The sequence below is a fragment of the Saimiri boliviensis genome, chromosome 2 (assembly GCF_048565385.1).
Source record: "Saimiri boliviensis isolate mSaiBol1 chromosome 2, mSaiBol1.pri, whole genome shotgun sequence".
Classification (NCBI taxonomy): Eukaryota; Metazoa; Chordata; class Mammalia; order Primates; family Cebidae; genus Saimiri; species Saimiri boliviensis.
Genome location: NC_133450.1, coordinates 11,585,305 through 11,606,566, shown reverse-complemented (window position 1 = coordinate 11,606,566; position 21,262 = coordinate 11,585,305). Strand labels below are relative to the sequence as shown.

The 21,262-nt window shown below is 48.5% G+C and overlaps 1 long non-coding RNA gene across 2 annotated transcripts in view; it reads left to right on the top strand.

Moving 5' to 3' along the window:
- LOC141583474 (uncharacterized) overlaps positions 1 to 20,128 on the top strand; it is a 99,838-nt gene extending 79,710 nt beyond the window's left edge. Inside the window, exons 3-4 of one of the 2 annotated variants that reach the window (XR_012516091.1) lie at positions 10,515 to 10,672; positions 18,171 to 20,128. This is a non-coding gene — a long non-coding RNA (uncharacterized LOC141583474). Of the gene's footprint in view, positions 1 to 10,514; positions 10,673 to 13,013; positions 14,707 to 18,170 lie in introns of those variants that run through there. The other variant, XR_012516090.1, reaches the window with a different exon arrangement.
- Positions 20,129 to 21,262: the final 1,134 nt, after the last annotated feature.

The following is a 21,262-nucleotide window of genomic DNA, read 5'->3' as shown; positions in this document are numbered from 1 at the left end:
GGCGCTGAGCTGGAATTTGAACATTCATCTGTCTGGCTTCAAAGCCCATGTTTGTTCAACTGTGCCATCAGTCTACTTGTGGTTGTGTGATATACGTCAATGCGAGGTTAAGATTGATCAAGCTAAAGACAATTTCAGAGTCACCTAGCCCAGCTACTCATTTTTACTGCTAGTCAACTGAAGCCCACAGCAGAAAAGTGACTTGCAAAAGGTTGTGGAAGAGTCAAGACCAGCCTGTGGCTCTAGGGGACATTGTGGCCCAACCCTTTCCCTCTGTACCATACTCAACGGACAAGAAAGCTCGTGGACTTGGTAAATCGGGGAAGCTCATCCAGGAGGGAAGAGCTCCGACCTAGTTAGGGAAGAGAAAGGAAGTTTCCAGGATAGAAACTTTGTTGGGGCACAGAGAACAATACCACAGAGCATGACGTTTTGGCATGCGGAGCACTTTGAAATAAGAAAAACTGGAGGCCTTAACGGCGGTCTAACTTTCTAACCTTCTGTTTCTCTTCCCACAATCCCAGTGCAGAGGGAGACTGTTTCCGAAATTTTCTTAGCTGACTAAGGAAACTTCTTTCCAAAAGAAATGCAACTGTCTTGGGACGCCCCTCCCCCTACCCAGGAATCTCACCAAATAACCAGGAAAGATTAACCACTGGAGAAGAAACTAAAAGTCGTCACCATGCCCAAACAGGCTTTTCATCCGTTCTTCTGAGGGCACCACAGAAAGGCTACCTGGGAGTCTTTATCTGCCTAATGAGACAACCTTTGCTCACAGTGAAGGGCTGCCCCTCACCTTCCTGCCACCTCCCCCAGAGCTCAGATGAACTTTGTTTCAGGCCATTGTTCTTTGGGCTCATTCATTTCCCCTGGAAATTATTCACCATCCCTCACAATTGCCTACATTTCGCCCGTTCCTTCCCCGTCATCAAGAGAGTGTTGAAGCCTCAACCATCTGGGCCTTCTTTGAATCTCACATTTTCAGGACTGCCATGTTCACATACATGTAAATATATTTGTAAACGTTTTTCTCCTATTTATCTACTGTCAGTCATTTCAGCAAAACATCAGAGAAGACAGAAAGAAGCTATACCTCTGCCCCATGACTTCATGCCAGGTCATAAACATGTGCTGTCTCATTTAACCCTCTCACAGGCTGTTTGGATTGTCCCTAGTGTACAGTTGTAGGAAAAGATGTGAAGGCTTTTGAAATGAGAAGGAAGGAAGGGAGGGAGTGAGGGAGGAAGGGATGGAGGGAGGGAGGGAAGGAAAAGAAAGAAAGAGGGAGGGAGGGAAGAGGGAGGGAGAGAGGGAGGAAGGAAGGAAAGAAAGAAAGGAAAGAGAGTAATAATCCACTAGATTGTTACCGTTGTTAATGTCCTCGCTCCGTCTACCGCAGAGGGAAGGGCTGAGGAAGTCTGAATGCGGGAGCTCCTGGCCCCTCTCCCTGGGGTCACTTCTCTGGGGACAAACCAAGGCTGCTGGGAGCAGGGTCTTTCACCTTGAGCTCCCTGCCTCTTACCCTCCTCTCCACAGCCCTCAGCTAAGCCAGCAGCAGTGGCCAAGTCCACCTTCGTCTGGAGGTGCTTTCCCAGTGAAACCCGGGCCAGGGATACATTTTCCCAGGTCCCGCAGACACAGCCGAGCCAGTGCAGATGTTCCGCAAAGAGACCCTCACAAAACCCTTGCGTCAGCTCATCCGTGCCTCCCAGTTACTCATAGCTGCAGGATGGCTTCCCAGCCCTGTCCACCTGAGATGACTCCTCCAGGTGTGAGCTCGCTCAAGCCCAGCCAGCTGGGCAGGTGTGGAGTTCCTACCCGGTGTTGGTGAGAAGAGCAGGGGACTTGACCACTCACCCTCACCCTCCACCAGGAGAGAGCATCACAGAACTTCAGGGCAAAGACAGGCAGAGGTGATCAAGGCCAAAGGGCTCCAGCTCTAGCTGCTAGTACCTGCGCAGCCCTTAAGTGGAAGCCTGGCTTCTTCTCTCTTCCTTTCCCCTCCCCTCCCCTCCCCTCCCCTCCCCTCCCCTCCCCTCCCCTCCCCTCCCCTCCCCTCCCTTCCCCTCCCTTCTCCTCCCCTCCCCTCCCCTCCCCCTCCCCTCCCCTCCCCTCCCCTCCTCCCTCCCCTCCCCTCCCCTCCCCTCCCCCCTCCCCTCCCCTCCCCTCCCCTCCCCCCTCCCCTCCCCTCCCCTCCCCTCCCCCCTCCCCTCCCCCCTCCCCTCCCCTCCCTTCCCCTCCCTTCCCCTCCCTTCCCCTCCCCTCCCCTCCCCCCTCCCCTCCCCCCTCCTCTCCCCTCCCCTCCCCTCCCCTCCCCTCCCCCCTCCCCTCCCCCCTCCCCTCCCCTCCCTTCCCCTCCCTTCCCCTCCCTTCCCCTCCCCTCCCCTCCCCTCCCCCCTCCCCTCCCCTCCCCTCCCCTCCCTTCCCCTCCCTTCCCCTCCCCTCCCCTCCCCTCCCCCCTCACCTCCCCTCCCCTCCCCCCTCCCCTCCCCTCCCCTCCCCTCCCCTCCCCTCCCCTCCCCTCCCCCCTCCCCTCCCCTCCCCTCCCCTCCCTCCCCTCCCCTCCCCCCTCCCCTCCCCTCCCCTCCCCTCCCCTCCCCCCTCCTCTCCCCTCCCTTCCCCTCCCCTCCCCTCCCTTCCCCTCCCCTCCCCTCCCCTTCTTTTCCTTTCTCCTTTATTTCTCTTTCCTTTTTTCTTTTTTTTAAAAATTTATTTATTTAAGTGCATACTATATCTGGCATTTCTCCCCATGTTATCCCTCCCCACCCTCCCCACCCCCCACTGTCTCTTCCCTACCCCCACAACTGCCCACAGTGTGTGATGCTCCCCTCCCTGAGTCCACGTGTTCTCACTGTTCAACACCCACCTATGAGTGAGAACATGCGGTGTTTGGCTTTCTGTTCTTGTGTCAGTTTGCTGATAATGATGGTTCCCAGATTCATCCAAGTCCTACAAAGGACACAAACTCATCACTTTTTATGGCTGCATAGTATTCCGTGGTGTATATGTGCCACATTTTCCCTGTCCAGTCTATCATTGATGGGCATTTGGGTTGGTTCCAGGTCTTTGCTATTGTACACAGGGCTGCAGTGAACAAACTTGTGTGTGCCTTTATAGTAGAACGACTTATAGTACTTTGAGTATATGCCCAGTAATGGGATTGCTGGGTCAAATGGAATTTCTATTTCTAGATCCTTGAGAAATCGCCACACTGTCTTCCACAGCGGTTGAACTAATTTACACCCCCACCAACAGTGTAAAAGTGTTCCTGTTTCTCCACATCCTCTCCAGCATCTGTTGTCTCCAGATTTTTAATGATCACCATTCTAACTGGTGTGAGATGATATCTCAATGTGATTTTGATTTGCATTTCTCTAATGACCAGTGATGATGAGCATTTTTTCATATGTTTGTTGGCCTCATATATGTCTTCTTTTGAAAAAGTGTCTGTTCGTATCCTTGGCCCACTTTTGAATGGGATTGTTTGTTTTTTTCTTGTAAATCTGTTTTAGTTCTTTGTAGTTTCTGGTTATTAGCCCTTTGTCAGATGGGTAGATTGCAAAAAAATTTCCCCATTCTGTTGGTTGCCGATTCGCTCTAATGATTGTTTCTTTTGCTGTACAGAGCTCTGAATTTTAGTTAGATCCCATTTGTCTATCTTGGCTTTTATTGCCATTGCTTTTGGTGTTTTAGTCATGAAGTCCTTGCCTATACCTGTGTCCTGGATGGTTTTGCCTGTGTTTTCTTCTAGTGTTTTTATGGTGTTAGGTTTTATGTTTAAATCTTTAATCCATCTGGAGTTAATTTTAGTGTAAGGTGACAGGTAGGATTCCAGTTTCTGCTTTCTGCACATTGCTAGCCAGTTTTCCCAACACCATTTATTAAACATGGAGTCCTTTCCCCGTTGCTTGTTTTTGCCAGGTTTGTCAAAGATCAAAGATCAGATGGTTGTAGATGAGTGGTATTTCTTCTGGGGACTCTGTTCTGTTCCACTGGTCTATGTCTCTGTTTTGGTACCAGTACCATGCTGTTTTGATTACTGTAGTCTTGTAGTGTAGTTTGAAGTCCGGCAGTGTGAGACCTCCAGCTTTGTTCTTTTTGCTTAGGATTGTCTTGGCTATGCGGGCTCTCTTGTGATTCCACATGAAGTTTAAAGTGGTTTTTTCCAGTTCTGTGAAGAAGGTCATTGGTAGCTTGATGGGGATAGCATTGAATCTATAGATTACTTTGGGCAGTATGACCATTTTCACAATATTAATTCTTCCTAACCATAAGCATGGAATGTTTTTCCATCTGTTTATATCCTCTCTTATTTCCTTGAGCAGTGGTTTGTAGTTCTTGAAGAGGTCCTGTACATCATTTGTTAGTTGCATTCCTAGGTATTTTATTCTATTTGTAGCAATTGTGAATGGGAGTTCGCTCTTGATTTGGCTCTCTGTTTGTCTGTTATTGGTATATAGGAATGCTTGTGATTTCTGCACATTGATTTTGTATCCTGAGACTTTGCTGAAGTTGCTTATCAGTTTGAGAAGATTTTGGGCTGAGATGATGGGGTCTTCTAGATATACAATCATGTCATCTGCAAATAGAGACAGTTTGACTTCCTCCTTTCATAATTGAATACCCTTTATTTCTTTTTCTTGCCTGATTTCTTTGGCTAGAACTTCCAATACTATATTGAATAGGAGTGGTGAGAGAGGGTATTCTTGTCTAGTGCCTGATTTCAAAGGGACTTCTTCCAGCTTTTGCCCGTTCAGTATGATATTGGCTGTAGGTTTGTCATATATAACTTTTATCATTTTATGATACGTTCCATCAATACCTAGTTTATTGAGAGTTTTTAGCATAAAGCACTGTTGAATTTTGTCAAAGGCCCTCTCTGCATCTATTGAGATAATCATGTGTTTTTTTTTCTTTGGTTCTGTTTATGTGATGGATTACATTTATGGATTTGTGTATGTTGAACCAGCCTTGCATCCCCAGGATGAAACCTACTTGATCGTGATGGATAAGCTTCTTGAGTGCTGTTGCAATCTGTTTGCCAGTATTTTATTGAAGATTTTTGCGTGAATGTTCATCATGAATATTGGCCTGAAGTTTTCTTTTTTAGTTGAGTCTGTCAGGTTTTGGTATCAGGATGATGTTGGTCTCATAAAATGAGTTAGGGAGGATTTCCTCCTTTTGTATTGTTTGATACAGTTTCAGAAGGAATGGAACCAGCTCCTCTTTGTACGTCTGGTAGAATTCGGCTGTGAACCCATCTGGACCTGGAATTTTTTTGGTTGGTAGGCTATTGATTGCTGCCTCTACTTCAGCCCTTGTTATTGGTCTATTCAGGGTTTCAACTTCCTCCTGGTTTAGTCTTGGTAGAGTACAAGTGTCTAGGAATTTATCCATTTCCTCCTGGTTTACTGGTTTATGTGCATAGAACTGTTTGTAGTAATCGCTGATGGTAGTTTGTATTTCTGTGGGATCAGTGGTGATATCCCCTTTATTGTTTTTAATGGCATCTATTTGATTCTTCTCCCTTTTCTTTTTTATTAATTTGGCTATCAGTCTATCTATTTTGTTGATCTTTTCAAAAAACAAGCTCCTGGATTTATTGATTTTTTTTAAGGGATTTTATGTCTCTGTCTCCTTCAGTTCAGCTCTGATTTTAGTTATTTCTTGTCTTCTGCTAGCTTTTGAGTTTTTTGTTGTTGTTGTTGTTCTTGCTCCTCTAGCTCTTTCAATTTTGATGATAGGGTGTCCATTTTAGATCTTTCCTTGTTTCTCATGTGGGCATTTATTGCTATAAATTTCCCTCTCGACACTGCTTTAAAGGTGTCCCAGAGATTCTTGTATGTTGTGTCTTCATTCTGATTGGTTTTGAAGAACATCTTTATTTCTTCCTTCATTTCATGATTTATCCAGTTGACACTCAGAAGCAAGTTGTTCAGTTTCCAAGTGGTTGTGCAGGTTTGAGTGTGTTTCCTAATCCTGAGTTCTAGTCTGATTGCGCTGTGGTCTGATAGACTGTTTCTTATGATTTTCATTCTTTTGCATTTGCTGAGGAGTGATTTGCTTCCAATGATGTGGTCAATTTTAGAGTAAGTGCAATGTGGTGCTGAGAAAAATGTATATTCTGTGGATTTGGGGTGGAGAGTTCTATATATGTCTATTAGATCTGCTTGGTCCAGCTCTGCATTCAAGTCCTGGATAACCTTGTTAATTTTCTGTCTTGTTGATCTAATATTGACAGTGGAGTGTTGAAGTCTCCCACTATTATTGTGTGGGAGTCTAAATCTTGTTTTAGGTCATTAAGAACTTGCTTTATGTATCTGGGTGCTCCTGCATTGGGTGCATATATATTTAGGATGGTTAGCTCTTCTTGTTGCATTGTTCCTTTTACCACTATGTAGTGTCCTTCTTTGTCTCTTTTGATCTTTGTTGGTTTGAAGTCCATTTTATCAGAGACTAGGATTGCAACCCCTGCTTTTTTTTTTTTTGTTCTCCATTTGCTTGGTAAATCTTCTGCCATCCCTTTATTTTGGGTCTATGCGTGTCTTCGTATGTGAGCTGAGTTTCCTGAGTACAGCACACTGATGAGTTTTGACTTTTTATCCAGTTTGCCAGTCTATGTCTTTTGAATGAGGTGTTTAGGCCGTTTACATTCGATGTTAGTATTGTTATGTGTGAATTTGATCCTGCCATTTTGTTCCTGGCTGGTTTTCTTTTCCATTAGTTGGCTCGTTTTCTTCATTGTATTTTTGGTCTTTGCCAACTGGTTTGCTTTTGCAGTGACTGGTACTTGTTCCTTTCCATGCTTAGCGTTTCCTTCAGGAGCTCTTGTAGGGCAGGTCTGGTGGTGACAGAATCTCTCAGTAATTGCTTGTCCATAAAGGATTTTATTTCTCCTTCACTTAAAAGCTTAGTTTGGCTGGATATGAGAATCTGGATTGAAAGTTCTTTTCTTTAAGGATGTAGAATACTGGCCCCCACTCTCTTCTGGCTTGTAGGGTTTCTGCTGAGAGATCTGCTGTGAGTCTGATGGGCTTCCCTGTGTAGGGGACCTGACTTTATCTTTGGCTGCCTTAGCATTTTTTCCCTCGTATCAACCCTGGTGAATCTGATGATTATGTGTCTTGGGGTTGTTCTTCTTGAGGAATATCTTTGTGGAGTTCTCTGTATTTCTTGAATTTGAATTTTGGACTGCCTTGCTAGGCTTGGGAAGTTCTCCTGGATAATATCCTGGAGCGTGTTTTCTAGCTTGGATTCATTCTCCCCGTCATATTCAGGTACACCCATCCAGCGTAGGTTAGGTCTTTTCACATAATCCCATAGTTCTTAGAGGCTTTGTTCATTTCTTTTCACTTTTTTTTCTCTTGTCTTGCCTTCTCTTCTTATTTCATTGAGTTGATCTTCAATCTCTGATATCCTTTCTTCTGCTTGATCGATTTGGCTATTAAAACTTGTGTTTGCTTCACGTAGTTCTCGTGCTGTGTTTTTCAACTCCATCAAGTCATTTATGTTCTTCTCTAAGCTGGTTATTCTAGTTAACATTTCGTCTAACCTTTTTTCAAGGTTTTTGGTTTCTTTGCATTGAGTTAGAGCGTGTTCCTTTAGCTCAGAAAAGTTTGTTATTTTCCACCTTCTGAAGCCTGTTTCTGTCAATTCATCGCACTGCTTCTCAGTCAAGTTGTGATCCTGTGTTGTTGAGGAGTTGCGATCCCTTGAAGGAGAAGAGGTGTTCTGGTCTTTGATGGTTTCATGTTTTTTGTGCTGGTTTTTCCCCATCTTTGTGGGTTTACCTGGCTGTGTTGTCAGGGAGCTGCTTGATGAGTTCGGCTGTCTGCCTGTGGAGGCGCTACTGGATTTCTAGGGCCTCCTTCAGGTTACTAGGGAAGCTTCCTGTGTCTTTTTTGTTTATACTGGGAGATTAGGCCCGCCTCTTCTGCTGACCCATAGGCGCTGCTGGGTTGTCAAGAATGCAGCCCCGTTGCTACGTAGGCATCCTGTGTTTTTTGTTAAAACATGTAGCCCAGGCTGGGCGCGGTGGCTCAAGCCTGTAATCCCAGCACTTTGGGAGGCCGAGGCAGGTGGATCACGAGGTCAAGAGATCGAGACCATCCTGGTCAACATGGTGAAACCCCGTCTCTACTAAAAATACAAAAAAATTAGCTGAGCATGGTGGCACGTGCCTGTAATCCCAGCTACTCAGGAGGCTGAAGCAGGAGAATTGTCTGAACCCAGGAGGCGGAAGTTGCGGTGAGCCAAGATCGCGCCATTGCACTCCAGCCTGGGTAACGAGCAAAACTCCGTCTCAAAAAAAAAAAAAAAAAAAAAAAAAAAAAAAAAAAAGTAGCCCAGTCCCACCCCTCTAATGGTGGGTTGTGCCCTTCTTCCACTGGGCTGGATCATTCAGGGTTCAGCTCAGACTGTGGCACTGGCTGCACAACCCGCTAGAGTCAGAGCTTCAGCCCTCCGGGGTTTGTGGGAGAGGGTAGGGACCTGCCCAGCAGCACCCAGCCATCTCTCACTTTCAGCTTCCTCTCTCTCTAGTCGTGGGGTAGGAGCCCACCCAGCCGCTCCCACTTGCAGCTCCCTCTCTCTCTCGGGGCAGGGGGAGGGGGCAACAACTCAGTCCACAGGTTCTCCCAGCTGCCTTTTGGGCTTATGTGTCTGTTTAGGTCTGTGCGCCAGTCCGGGACACCGTCCTGGATTATTATTCAACTCCGTGCTTGTAATTCCTGGAGCTTGGCTGGCAAAGATCCCCTGTTCTATGTATTGCTGAGGCTTTGGGGGAAGCACTGTATCTGGACCCGAGTGCCAGAGGGGGAGCCTCTGACTCGCTGGTCTGATGCACTTTTTGGGTGAAGCAGCACCCCTCCCAGCCTCGGTCTGCCCTAAGTGGGCTTTGCTCACCGTTGGACTAGACCCATTGAAATGCACCTGGTATCTCGGTTGGAGCTAGGAGATCTCTAGATTTCTGCATCTCTCTTGCTGGGTGTTGCGCACTGGAGTTGTATCTATTCAGCCATCTTGGAACCCCTCTTTCCTGTTTTTTTTTTCTTTTCTTTTTTTGTCTAGCCCTATTGCCCAGGCTGGAGTGCAATGGCATGATCTTGGCTCACTGCAACCTCTGCCTTTCAGGTTCAAGCAATTCTCCTGCCTCAGCCTCCCTAGTAGCTGGGATTACAGGCACACACCACCACGCCTGCTAATTTTTTTTTTTTTTTTTAATCTTTAGTAGAGATAGGGTTTCACCATGTTGGCCAAGTTGATCTCGAACTCCTGAACTTGTGATCTGCCCACCTCGGCCTACCACCTCCGCCTCCCAAAGTGCAGAGATTACAGGTGTAAGTCCCCAAGCCTGGCCACTGCTAGGTACCTACGGGAGCTTTCAAAACTTCAGATTAGGCTAGGCAGTGACTCATATCTGTAATCCCAGCACTCTGGGACATCAAGATGGATGGATCACTTGAGGTCAGGAGTTTGTGACCAGCCAAGCCAACATGGTGAAACCCCATCTCTACTAAAAATACAAAAATTAGTTGGGTGTGGTGGCATGTGCCTCTGATCCCATACTCGGGAGGCTGAGGCAGGAGAATTGCTTGAACCCAGGAGGCGGAGGTTGCAGTAAGCTTAGATCGCACCACTGCACTTCAGCCTAGGCGATACAGCAAGACTCTGTCTCAAAAAAAAAAAAAAAAAAAAAAAAAGTCAGATTAGAGGGCCCACACCCTCTAAATCAGAACGTGAAATGGTGAGGTCAATAAGGTTTATTTTTCCAATCTTCCCAAGGCTTCTAGGGCCCAGCAGTCTGGCTTGCAAACCAGTCTTCTAAAGCAGTATCTTTCTATTCGTAAGGAGCCCGTGACACAGAGGTGTTAAATTAAGGTCTCTTGGGTCAGCTTTTTGATCCACTGTTCCAAAAGGACAGGTTCTCAGGGGGCTGGCATTTTCTTGGAGTGAAGTGGGAGCTGCTGCAGGGGCTGAGAAAGCGGGAAGGAGCTCTTCGCTGCATTCCAGAGCAGATCTGGCTGTGAACAAACGAGAAAGAGCTTTAGTGTAAGCCGGGCTGAATGGATAATTAAACAGATAGCAAAATGGAATGCAGTTGCACACACCTCCCGGGAGCTGGCTGGGGGGAGATAATATGCTTTCCTGTTGTCAGAAGGCACAGGAGGAAAAACAACTGGGCCTGGCCGTTGGCCATTTAACAATATCGCTTTTGTAAACAAGTTGAAATATCCAATAACTGTAAAACTTATGGCATGTCCTTAAAAGCCTGTTGCTGTTTTCCTTATAAATGGATGAGCGTTTCTGACTAAAGGTGTTCTAATTAAGCAGTCTGCTTCCCCAGGGGCTGCGAGGTCATCCTTGGGAAGGAGGGTCTGACCCCTCCTTGTGGCCTCAGGACCACGGGCGGGGGTGGTGAGCTTGGGGCGCTGCCAGGCGGTGTTTTGTTTGTTTTGTTAGTCACTGTGCTGGATTGTAGCTGAACAGCTCTCCTCCTTCCTTTGTCTACAAAGACTCCAAAAGCAATCCAGCACAAACTCAAAGAGGCAGACTCTTACGATGGAAGCGGGGCAGTGAGTGCCCAGCAAAGAGGAAGCCCTTCAGGCTGGAAAGAGAGAGAAGGCTGGATCCGTTCATCAGAAAACACTCTGGTGGTGCAAGCAACAGAAAGGTAAAAAGTCTAGTTCTAGGCCTAGAGGAGCTCACAGTCCTGATGGAAAGAGAATGCAATCACACATGCACACTCATGCATATGCTCACACATCACTCACACACATGCTCACATATGCACACTTACACCTGCACTCACATCCATGCTCACATACACACTCATGCACACGCTCACACATGTACTCACACACGCTCACACATGAACACTCACACCTGCACTCACATACATGCTCACACACTCATGCACACGCTCACACATGCACTCACACACATGCTCACACATGCACACTCACACCTGCACTCACATACATGCTCACACATGCGCACTCATGCACATGCTCACATATTGATGCACAAGCTCACACACTCATGCATGCACACTCATGCACACATACATGCTCACACTAACACATGCACAGGCTCACATGCTCACACATGCACACATGCACATGATGAAACGTGATCACACTCACATGCACGGCTCACATGCTCACATACATGCACACTCACGCATGCTCACATGCACTCATGCATATCCTTACACATGCTTACAAACACACATGCTCACACTCATACCCATGGTCACACACATGCACACTCACGTACATGGTCACAGACACGGACACACACACGCTCACATATATTCATACACATGCACAGGGTCACACATGCTCCCACTCACACACACGCTTACTCACACACACATGCTCACTCATGCACACACACATCCTAAAAAGGGAATCAAGGGGCAGGATCCCAGCACTGGTAAGTGGAGCAGATTAGTGGTGGTGGGCAGGGGTGAGGGGACAGTGCTCCGGAGCTGGGGTTCTTCCTAGAGGAATCACAGCAACTCAGGGTTGGGTGGGATCCTAAGGCCACTTGGTGCAAAAGTCAGCTCTCACTTTCTTCCTCCCCTTTCCTCATTGATGTGGAGCTCGGCCACGCTTCACAGGTAATGGGCACAGTCCTCTGCAAGACTGTCCTCACTCCAGACATCAGCTGCAAGTTCACGGGTTTCCCAGGCCATTCATACCCTATCCAGTTGGCTACAAATTTAGGAGTTCCCATGATCACCCTCAGATTTGATAATTTGCTAGAAAGACTCACAGGACTCAGGAAAGCACTATATTTATTATAATTTTTAAAATTGTAGTAACATACACATAGCGTAAAATTTACCATCTTAGCCATCTTTAGATGTCCAGTTCAGCAGTGCTAAGCACACTTGCATTGTTGTGCAACCAATCTTGGGAACGCTTGTCACCTTCCAAAACCTAAACTCCATACCCATCAAACAACCACTCCCCATCACCCCTCCCAGCTCCTGGAACAAACAGTTTCAGTGTCTGTAATATGATCCCTTAGGTGCTTTGTACAGGTGGAATCCTACCACATTTGTCTTTTTGGCCATTATAGTTTTATTATAGCAGAACGTTACAAATCAGAGCCAACCAGAGAGAGAGAGAGAGACATGTACACGAGGTATGGGTGGATTTTGAATGCAAAGCCCCCACCATCTTCAGGGACACATCACCCTCTCAGGCTTGAATGTGACCAACTCAGAGGACTGCCAACCAGGGCAGCTCACCAAAGCTTCAGTGTCCAGAGTTTTTACTGGAGTTTCACATAGCCGTAATTGATGGAATCATTGCCCATGTGACGGAATTCAATCTCCAGCCCACCTCCCCTCCCCAGAGGTCAGGCTGATATCCTATGACTCAAAATCCCAGCTCTCTAATGCCACGACTGCTTCTCCAGACATAGCCAGTCCTTATCCTGAATTGTCTCATCAGCATAAATGATTGAGGGTCCCACTGCAAGTCACCTCATCAGCAGAAGCTTCCAAGTGTGTTCTAAGAGGCTCACGGTGACTAGTAACAACAGGGCCCTATAACCCTCTTGGGGGATCAGAGATGTCTTTCTTTTTTTTTTTTTTTGAGACGGAGTTTCGCTCTTGTTACCCAGGCTGGAGTACAATGGCGCGATCTCGGCTCACCGCAACCTCCGCCTCCTGGGTTCAAGCAATTCTCCTGCCTCAGCCTCCTGAGTAGCTGGGATTACAGGCACGTGCCACCATGCCCAGCTAATTTTTTGTATCTTTAGTAGAAACGGGGTTTCACCATGTTGACCAGGATGGTCTCGATCTCTTGACCTCATGATCCACCCGACTCAGCCTCCCAAAGCACTGGGATTACAGGCTTGAGCCACCGCGCCCGGCCCAGAGATGTCTTTCTAACAGCTCACAGGCCCTACTGCCCTGGTCGAAGGGTGACCTTCAAATATATGCCCACATCCAGAAACCCGTGAACGTGAGTTTATTTGGAAAAAAAAAATCTTTTCAGATGTAATTAAAGTTGAGACTCTCAAGATGACATCATCCAGGATTACCCAGGTGAGCCCTAAATCCAATAACAAGTGTTCTTGTGAAAGACACACAGAGGAGAGATGGAGAGAAGAGGAAACAGCCGTGGGGAGACAGAGGCAGAGACAGGTGATGCTACCACAAGCCGAGATGACCACAGCCACCGGAAGCTGGAGGCGCGAAGGAAGGAGTCTCCCTTTGAGCCTTCAGTGGGATCCCAGCCTGCCAGCCTTGATTTGGGACTTCGGGCCTCCGGAACTGTGAGGAAATCTATTTCTGTTGCTTTAAGCCACTCCGTTTGTGGTGATTTGTCACAGCAGCTACAGAAAACTAACACAGAGAGCCTAAACGATACCCCACACACGCCATGGCCTCCCCTCAAGACAGACCAAAAGAGGGACTAAAGGGACACTGGCAGGCACCCAGGCAGAAGGGACAGTGAGAGGCCGGCGCAGATGGTGGCAGCCCGGCCCACAGGCTTTTCCATCTTCTCCTTGGCAAGACAGGCCCCTGGCCTCTGCTGCCCACTGTCCTCTGCACAGACACCCACTGCAGGAAGGGCTCCGTGCTAGTTTGTGAAAACCATTCATGGTAAACCTGCCTCCTTTGTCAGTGATGAGTTAAGGGGTGGGCACGTGTCCTGGCCAGTGAAATGTGAGAGGAAAGATTTCCTGGTTTTTACAAAGGTTCCTTCTCTTCTGGACCTGTCGGGGTAGACGGCCACAGCAGCCTCCTTGTGACCGTGAGGGCAGAAAGCTGGCTCACTGAGAAGGATCAAAGACAAAACAGGAAAGAACCTGACTCCCTGATGATATCGTCCAGCCCCTGATTCACCAGCCCCGCCCCCTGGACTTTTCGTAGTGGTGATAACTAATTCCTTCCTTTTGGGCCTTTTGCATCGGACTTTCTGCTACTTGTGGCCAAAGCACCTTTACTCAATGGTTTTCAAATATTCTTAACCAAATCTCATTGTGAAAATATTTTACATTGGAATCCAGATCCATGCAGAGAACTGAAACAAATAATTCACAAAATAGTGTGTGTAACACATTCGGATATTTTCTATTCTTTTCTTTTTTCTTTTTTTTTTTAGTTGCTGATCACAACCTAGCTTTTATTGACAGATTTTATGATCCGCCCGTGGTCATAACACACAACTTGGAAAGCACTATCTGGACAAACAAAACAAAACAAAAAACCAGAAATATTTGCCAAGGAGAGAGAGAGAGAGAGAAGTAAGTTTCCCCAGTGGAGGCAAAAATCGCACAGACCCTGCCCCAGACACAAGATGGTGTCTTGGGGCACCGGTTGGGCACAAAGAAAGACAGAGGTGGAGAGGGACATGGGGGGGCGAGTCAGAGAAAAAGGGAGACCGATGGAGGAAGAGCCCCACTCAGACAGAGCTGCACACCCACAGATGCTGGCAGGGTACCCCCAGAAGGGCAGAGCGGGAGGCTGGCAGAATCAAGTGGAAACCCAGAAGTCCAGGGTTGAGAAGGAAAAGACGAAGAGATACAGGAAATGAAAAATGAGATGCAGAGACAGAAGTGCAAGCAGGCTGGGAGGCTGAGACCCAAAGGAGACACATCCCAGAATAAGCTGGAGCATGAGGGGCCTGTGCACGGGCTGGGGTCTTAGTGTCCAGAGTCCAGCTGCAGGCCAGGGCTCGGCCACTCGGGAGCCTTGGTCGAGTCACTTCACCTTCCAGCCCTTGCTTCCTTCTCTGAGAAACCCAGCTAGCAGTCCCTCCTTCTCACGAGTGTGGAGAAAGTCACGCTGCAAAGTGAGCACGAGGACTGAGGGTCTCTAAAAAATGGATGGATGGATGGATGGAAGGATGGATGGATGGATGGAAGGATGGATGGATGGATGGATGGATGGATGGATGGATGTCTGGAAGGGCTGTCCTCATGGAACCCTGCCCTTGGCCGGACACAGAGTCTTTCGCTGCCACCCACCCACAGCGTCCCAGTGTCCCTCTCCAGACAGTCCCCTCCCCCACTTCTCTGCCCAAAGGAGGGAAACCCAGTTCCCTGGGAACAGCTGTGTTTCCTCAACAAACAAATGTTCCCTTAAAACGTTTCTGAGGAAGAGCGGATGGTAATGAGCAAACATCTGGCCAAGCGGCACACTTTCGTTTTTGGCAGCTCTGGAGCCCGCCAAGTGACTATTCCCTAATGTTCACCACATCCCAGCCCCTGCTATTCCCAATCAGGCTTGTACCACTACGCCTCAATTAAGAGCAGATGTGGGGCTGAGCGAACGAGGAGGAAAAAACACCCTTCCGCAGCGTCCCTCTGCGCTGCTCAAAATCCAGGGAAGTGGTCTGAGAACTCACAGCAACTCCAGCTTCTGCCTTCGGACTTCATCCGTCCATCTGTCCATCCGTTTGTCCATCCATCCATCCATCCATCCATCCATCCATCCATCTAGCTTCCCCTGCTGTGGCCTTTGGGGATACAGATGTGAACAACAGATCCTTGCCCCCTATCTGGCTCCTAGACAGACAGTCTTCTTCCCTATAATACAGGCATTGGCAAACTGGCTCTACAAAGGGCCAGAAAAAAAAATATCTGGCTTTGCAGGCCACGTGCTCCTTGTCACAGCTCTTCAACTGCACTGTTGCAGTGCGAAAGTAGCCACAGACAAGACATAAATGAATGAGCATAGCTGTTCCAATGAAACCTTATTTACCAAAATGGTGGCAGGCTAGATTTAGCCCATGGGTCATAATCTGCTGACCTCTGCTATATGACAACATCCTACGTTGAGATGGTCACATCTTCGGGTATCTGCCTTAAGAGTCCCTCACTCATTGCACTGCATGAGCCCTGCTATCTCCTCCCCATCCCGCTCTGGTGGACTCAATTGATTGGCCCACCCTGGGAAGACACAGGTGGTAATACCTGACCCAACTGGGCTACTCAGTCTTTCTCCAGGCTTAGGAATTGGACCAAGTGGGTCAGTTGGGTCTGGAGCTCATTTACACTGGGAACTGAGGGGCCACCATCTTCTTCCTGCCTCCTAGACAGAGGTGCAGAGAAACGTGGGCTATCGGCAGTGCACAATTTTGGTCTGAACATGTGCGTGTCCTCTAAATTCATGTGTTAAAACCCTCACCTGCAAAGTGATGCTATTAGGAGGTGGGGGCTGTGGCTAGATAGGAGGGTGGAGCCTTCGTAAATGGGATTAGTGCCCTTATAAAGGAGACCCCAGAGAGACCCTCGCCCCTTTCATCATGCGAGGACACAGTGAGACGGCGCCATGTCTGAACCGGAAAGCAGGCCATCACCAGATACTGAATCTGCCAGCAGCTTGGTCCTGGACTTCCCAGCCTCCAGAACCATGAGGAATAGAGCTCTGTTGCTTCTAAGCCACCCAGGTTATGGTATTTTGTTATAGCAGCCATAAGGGACTAAGACGGGAATGAAATAACCCATGTGGAGAGAGGCTTCCTGGCATCCTAATTTGCTTTCAGACTGTCCCATCCTGTCCTGAGCCCTGCCAGCATTACGGCCCTGTATTCCCCAGAGCCCTCTGGGTCCTTCTTAAAGAGTCTGCTTTTCTGTTTATACTGGCTTAAGTTGGTACTTGCTTCAACTAACCAAGCAGGGCATTCTGCACCACTCTCTGCCTCTGCATGCCATTTGTAGGATTAATTGGCTTTTGTGCCAGGGCTTGCCCTGCCGCAGATACCTAGGAAAGTAAGTTATGTCCTTGCCCTCCAGCAGCAGATAGGTAATAAAATAGGGAAGATGGACATCTGTGTTCCTCAGTCTTGCACAACCCACAATGTACTTGGAGCACATCAACTGTGGAGTAGGAGGCGGGGGAAATCTGAGCAGAAAAATAAAGTGGAGGGGGCAGTGCTTGAGTATAGAGCAATGTTTTCTAAATTAGGTTCACAGAACGCTAATTCCGGGAGGAGTTTTGTGGTATCCATCCTCTCCTTTCTTACCCATCGGCCTTTGATTCCATCCAATTGATAAGGTGCTTCTTAGAAATACTCACTCTCCCAGGCTCCTTTGCAGCTAGAGTGATCATGTGATGTACTTCTGACCAATGAGATGTGAGCAGAAGTCAGCTGGAGGGTGCTTACAGGCTATAAAGGTTCAAACTCACCTTTGCACCTTGCCTTCTCCTGCTTCCTGCCTGGAATGTAGCTGTGGTGCCTGAAGGGGCTTTTTGCAACTATCAGGATGAAAGCTACATGTTAAGGAGGGCAGAGCAGGAAGCTGGAAGGAGTTGGCATTCCAGTGCCATGTCAGAGCCACCACATCAGCTCTGGGCTGCTTATTTCCGTCCTGGTTACTGAGGGAAGTGGTTCTCCCATTTGCAACTCAACATCCTTCTAACCAATGCAATATTTAATGATAAAAGAGTTTTAAGGACCTAATCAGTTTGTGTACACCCATTTCCATTGTCAGAGATTCACAAAATAGATTATTACAGTTTCTGAGAAACTTAATATGAAGCTCACTGTTTAACCCAATGTTTCCCAAAATGTTTGTTCATCAACACCTCCACTGCCAGGATGCCAATGGGCATCCCATGGAACACACTTTGGGAAACAGGCTGTAGAGGAAGAAGTATGGGCTTCAGGGTCAAGGAAGATCTGGGTGGTAATGCTGTGTGGCTTCAGGCATCTCATATAACCTCTCTGAGCCTGAGGTTCCTATTCTATAAAACAAGTGAGGGACATACAGGTTACAGGTAATCCAAGTAAAGCGCTCGGCACTGTCTGTGGCTTCTAGTCATCAACGATTCTCATTAGCTGCTAGGATCATGTTTTGAAAGGAATGTAGCATCACAGACAGAAGAACCTGGCTTGAGTGATGGTTTGCCACTTTCTTCCTCTGTGACCCTGGGCCAGTGACTGCACTCGTCCGAGCCCCTGTGTTCTGAATGGCAGAGCAGGAGTTATAGTGTCTACTTGGACAAGAGGAGGTATGCGGAAAAGCCTGACCCCAGGAGGATCTTCCCGCAGTGCAGGAGCCCAGAGCTCGGCCACCAGGCCTTGCCTCCAGTCCCTGCAGGCCAGCCCTACGCCCCAGAAAGGCTACAGCATTTGGCTTTTGCATTTTCATTTGTAAGGCATCTGCCTCGCCTCCCTGCCCACTTGTCTGTCTTCCCCAAGGGATCGCCATTGGACCCTTCTGGGAGCCCCCCAGCGCAGAGCCTCCGCTCCGGCCAGTTCTGTCTCCTCATCAGCCACACCTGCAGTGCCCAGTGAAGCCTCCCAGCCTTGCAGGGCTCCACGCAGCCTTCCCAGGCAGCCACATCACGAGGCTCAAGCAAGAGCACAGGGGCGTGGCCCGATGACCCAGACTGCATCTTCACGCTGCGCACGAGGTCTTGGGGAAATTGCTTCTCCTTTGAGCCTCAGTTTCCTCCTCTATAAAAGGAAGGGGTTGCAACATATGGAATTGAAAATGAAGGTAAGACTTGCTTCACAGGGTTGTCAGGAAGATGAAATGAGGAAGAAGAGCACATCTGTACGTACATTCGTTGGTTGCTATTATTTACATTTTATTTTCTCGGCCTAACTTTCGAGGCCTTTCATTCTCCTTCGTTATCCTCTCTCTTCTTCACGGTGAGCTTGACTTTTTCTTTGACGTGTGCTGAGTGTTAACTAGGTGCTGGGTACCCTGTATTATCTTAGTTCATCGTCCCCCAAATTCTACGAGGTAAATCCCACCTCCTTTTTTTTTCTTGAGATGGAGTTTCACTCTTGTTACCCAGGCTGGAGTGCAATGGTGACATCTCGGCTCACCACAACCTCCGCCTCCTGGGTTCAAGCGATTCTCCTGCCTCAGCCTCCCAAGTAGCTGGGATTACAGGCACGCACCACCACGCCCGGTTAATTTTGTATTTTTAGTAGAGATGGGGTTTCTCTATGTTGGTCAGGCTGGTCTTGAACTCCCAACCTCAAGTGATCCGCCTGCCTTAGCCTCCCAAAGTGCTAGGATTACAGGCGTGAGCCACCATGCCCAGCCTGGTAAATCTTCCTTTTATTCTTCTGTTCCAGTTAAGGAAAGAAGCTCAGAGAGGCGAAGTCACTGGCGCGGGTCAGATGGGGTATACATAGCAGATCTGAGACTTGAAGCCGGGTATTCTGGTGTTAAAGCTTACCCTTCTAACTACAGCACTATCCTGCTTCCCTGCTGGCTGCCAAAACCTGTCTATCAATCCTGACTCCAGGCTAGCGAGGCAGATATTCATTTGCTCATCTGTTTCAGGAACAGATTTCATGCGATATTAGTCATTGACATGTTAGTGTGAACGGAAACCTACTTTCTGAAGGTCTTTTCCGACTCATCTCAAGCAGAGGTCCCTGCTGCCTTCTCCGTGCCCCCAAAGTTTTTGCAATTCCCCAGCATAGCCTTGTCACGCTGCCTTGTCTTGGTACCTGTCTGCCGCTCTGAACTGAATCTGGCTTGGTCAAGGATCACATGTATCCACCTCAGTGTCCCCATTCACCTGCCACTAAGCAGACACCCAATTAAATCTGAAGAACGAACAAATGAAGTGAGTTAATTATACTCCCTCAGGAAAGCCACGTGCATCCATGAATCTTGAGGCACTTTTCATTTTGGTGACATGACAGTGATAGGTACTGAGAGTCAGGGCTGGTCCTACCAGGAAGGGGCTATACATTGGGGAGCCTCCAAAGTTTCCTTCTGTTCCCAGAAACTCTCCCTCACCTCACTGCTGCTCACTATTAGAGCTTTACCTTTCACTGTGGGCAGACGGCCCTCCCCCCGGAAAGCCCTCTCTCTTCCTTTAAACTTCTGTTCAAGTCCCACCTCCTTCCAGAAGTTCTCCGCCCAAATCCTGAGGCATCCCCCATGTCTCTGAACTCCTGGGTTCCATTGCAGCTTATTTGGTAGCCAGACACGAATAGAAACCAACCAGGTATTAAACAGAGCGCACGTTGGAGGGCTCCTGAGTAGTGCTCAGAGCTGATGTGAAGGCAAGAAACCCAAGCATACGCAATGCACAGGAGTGAGGGAAGCCGGCTCCACGCTGCAGGGGTTACCTGGTGAGGTGGCTGCTACTGGCCCTTGACCTGGCTGCTAGGATGGGCACAGAACTGCCCTTACTTCTGCTCATCATTCACTTTTTTTTTTTTTTTTTTTTTTTGAGACCGAATTTCACTCTGTCACCCAGGCTGGAGTGCAATGGCACTATCTCAGCTCACTGCAACCTCCGCCCTCCAGGTTCAAACAATTCTCTTACCTCAGCCTCCCGAGCAGCTGGGATTACAGGCGCCTGCCACCACGCCGGGCTAATTTTGTATTTTTAGTAGAGATGGGGTTTCACCGTGTTGGCCAGACTGGTCTCGAACTCCTGACCTCAGGTGACCCGCCCGCCTCGGCCTCCCAAAGTGCTGGGATTACAGGCATGAGCCACCGCACCTGGCTCACCACTCACGTATAATCCACCTCCATCTTAGAAGAAGCAAAGGGGCCAGGCTTCGATCAGGTGCCTGCGTCCTCAGCACAGCAAAGTGGGTCTGTGTTCCATACCAGGCCACATACCAGGACGTGTTGCGCAAACGCAGCCGGGCTCAGGGCCACTGCCATCCACCCCTCTGGCTGCCCAGCCTTCACGTCCATCCCTCTCCTGTTCTCATGGTTTGCCAGGGCGTGAGCACATGCAAGAGCTTCGTAGGAGGAAAACTCAGCAAGGCTTGCCAATGAATTGGGTATGGGATGAGCAGGAGGACTAACGCTGCCTCCTGGGTTTCTGGCCCAGGAGCTAAGGGGATGGGGATGGAGATGTCATCACAGAGGTGGGGCCACTCCAAGAGGAGCTGGTGCTGGAAACACGTCAATAGCTCACTCTCCGCACACCCCCTCCAAGGCTTCCAGATCGTCCTCTTCCCCCAGAGCAGTTTCTCCTGGCTCTGCTCTGCGCTGTCCTCTGGCCACACCCCTTTACCAGGCCACTGTTTCCCAGAAGCAGCATTTTAGGTTCCCGGTTCCTCAGCAAGCTCTCTCTAGCCCTCAGGCATTAGTGCTTTTTCTTTCTTTAGCAATATATAGTCTGTAATCCCAGCACGTTGGGAGGCCAGGGGAGGCGGATCACTTGAGTCCAGGAGTTCAAGACCAGCATGGGCAACCTGGTGAAACCCCATCTCTACAAATAAATAAATAAATAAATAGTTAGCCAGGCATAGTGGCATGAGCCTGTAGTCCCAGCTACTTGCGAGACTGAGGTGAGAGG